The sequence below is a fragment of the Schistocerca cancellata genome, chromosome 2 (genome assembly GCF_023864275.1).
Source record: "Schistocerca cancellata isolate TAMUIC-IGC-003103 chromosome 2, iqSchCanc2.1, whole genome shotgun sequence".
Lineage (NCBI taxonomy): Eukaryota > Metazoa > Arthropoda > Insecta > Orthoptera > Acrididae > Schistocerca > Schistocerca cancellata.
The window spans coordinates 893,067,941-893,070,735 of record NC_064627.1 but is presented as its reverse complement, the minus strand read 5'-3'; the positions used below and the strand labels follow the sequence as shown (position 1 = coordinate 893,070,735).

Genomic DNA, 2,795 nt, shown 5'->3' with positions numbered 1-2,795 from the left:
TGCTTCTCGGGCACCGACATAGTTACATTACACACCACCTGATTACACGTTTCATTACAGAGCCTTCTAGCGACAGAGGACAGCAGATGTGTAGACATGTGAATAAGGATGTAGAATATTAAGACAGTCTGTTTTATTTAAAAAGCTCTCGTGCAATTCGAGTACTTTAATTGCCCTTTCCTCCGAGGTTCAATTACATTTCTTTTCGTATGATTTTTGGATAGGGTCCGCCTTTAGCAAAGTACAGTTTTGTTTTCTAACCCAAACATGTTTCATTGCAGTTGCAGCATCTTCAGTGGGATACAAATACTAAAGAACATTCTTTATCTTTAACAGATGAGAAATAAAAGGCCACTGAAGATGCTGCAGCTGCAGTGAAACATGTTTGGGTTAGAAAACAAAATTGTGTTTTGCTAAAGGCGGACCTTATCCAAAAGACATATATAGTACTCCGTCTTCAAGTCACAAGTGGCCCATCGGGATCATCCGACCGCCGTGTCATCCTCAACTGAGGATGCGGATAGGAGGGGCGTGTGGTCAGCACACGCTCTCCCGGTCGTTATGACGGTTTTCTTTGACCGGAGCCACTACTATTCGGTCGAGTAGCTCCTCAGCTGGCGTCACGAGGATGAGTGCACCCCGAAAAATGGCAACAGCGCATGGCTGCCCAGATGGTCACCCATCCAAGTGCTGGCCACGCCCGACAGCGCTTGACTTGGGTGGTCTGACGGGAACCGGTGTATCCACTGCGGAAAGGCCGTTGCCATCACAAAAACACACGTATTGTTAAAGCAAACACGAAAAAAAGAGCTTCAACCCCAAGATGATTACATCTCTTTTTTTTGTTTTAGATTATGGTTACATTTCGTATGAAAGTATCGATCTGTATGTGTTTCTTTCGTGTACCTCTCATTGCTCAAAGTTCCATCCGCCCGTTTGATTACTGATTTTTGTCTTTTTTAGTCGTCAGTGTCTGACTGGTTTGATATGGCCCACTACGAGTACCTCTCCTGTGCCAACATTTTCGTCCCAGAGAAGGACTTGGAACCTACGTCCTCAATTATTTGCTGGACGCATTCCAATCTCTGCTTTCCTCTAGACTTTTTACCGTCTACAGATGACCATAGTACCACAGAAGTTACTCCCTGCTGTCTTAACATATATGCTACCATCCTATCCCTTCTTCTTGTCAATGTTTTCAGTATATTCCCTTCCTCGTCGATTCTCCGCAGAACTTCCTCATTCCTTATCAGTATACCTAGTTTTCAACGTTCTTCCGTAACACCACGTCTTAGATGTTTGGACTGTCTTCTTTTCCAGTTTCTCCACAGTCATTTTTCACTACCATAAAACGCTGAGCTTCAAACGTACATTCTCAGAACTTTCTTCCTATGATCAAGACCTACTTTTGATACTTGTAGACTTTTGTTGGCCAAAAACCACTTTTGCCTCTGCTAGTCTACTATTTACGCCCTCCTTGCTACATCCGTCATGGGTTATTTTGCTGCCTAGGTAGCAGAATTCCTTAACTTCATCTGCCTCATGATCATCAGTCCTGATGTTAAGTTCCTCGCTGTTCTCGTTTCTGTTACATCGAGTTAGTTTCGTCTTTCTTCGCTTCACTCTCAAACCATACACATTAGACTGTTCATTCCATTCAACAGATCCTGTTATTCTTTTAACTTTCACTGAGAATAGCAATGTCATCAGCGAATCTTATCCCTGATATCGTTTCACCTTGAGTTTTAAACCCACTCTTGAACCTCTCTTTTATTTCCATCATTACTTCTTCGTTTTATATATTGAACAGTAGGGGCGAAAGACTACATCTCTATCTTAGATCCCTTTTTAATTCGAGAACGTCATTCGTGATCTTCCACTCTTATTATTTATTCCCTCTTGCTCTGATACATCTTGTACATTACCCGTTTTTCTGTATAGCTTACCCCTCTTTTCCTCAAAATTTTGAACATCTTGCACCATTTGACATCGTCGGACGCTTTTTCGAGATCGACAAATCCTCTGGACGTGTGTTGATTCTTCTTTAGTCTTGCTACCATTATCAAACACAACCTCAAAATTGCCTCTCTTGTGCCTTAACTTTTCCTAAAGCCAAAATTATCATCACGTAACAGATCCTCAATTTTCTTTTCCATTCTTCTGTATATTAATCTCGTTAGCAACTTGGATGCATGAGATGTTGAGCTGGTTGTGCGATTACTGATACATCCCATAAATGAAGTTGCCTAATGCTTTCTTTCTACATAGCAAATTTAATGTTTGGTTGATGATACTGTGTCTTACCAGGACGACACCAACTCCTCTACGCCTTTGGTCAACACGACAAAAACGCAAGAGTTTTCACTGAAGTAAACACCGGGCATGAAAGCTTTCATCGTAGAGCTCTGCTGTATTAGCGTGTCTGACTGTCATCTGTCAGACCCAAGTCTATTTTAACTTGCCTGAGAGCTGGAGTGACGTATTGTCAACTACAACAGCTGATGGACTACGATATAGAGTTAGAGGCGACTTCGAAACCCTACACGAACGGTCGGGAGAGAGGGACCTACTGACCGCTTGCTCTTCCATTATTGCTTTACTTTGACCTGCTCGGCGCCTTGCAGGAGAGTACGAAACACGGGTCTGTCAGCTTCAGGTGGTCCACTGAACTTGTTCGGGGACTTTTTCAGTTTTCCAAAGTACAGGATGTTTCGCCTTCCTGACGTATTCATCCGAGTATTCCTAGAAATCTATTTACAGCAACCACGCGAAACGTAAATTTGGATTAGTGGACG

General features: G+C 42.6%; 1 pseudogene; it reads right to left on the bottom strand.

Moving 5' to 3' along the window:
• Window positions 1–647: 647 nt before the first annotated feature.
• On the bottom strand, window positions 648–765 carry LOC126164203 (5S ribosomal RNA; annotated as a pseudogene).
• Window positions 766–2,795: the final 2,030 nt, after the last annotated feature.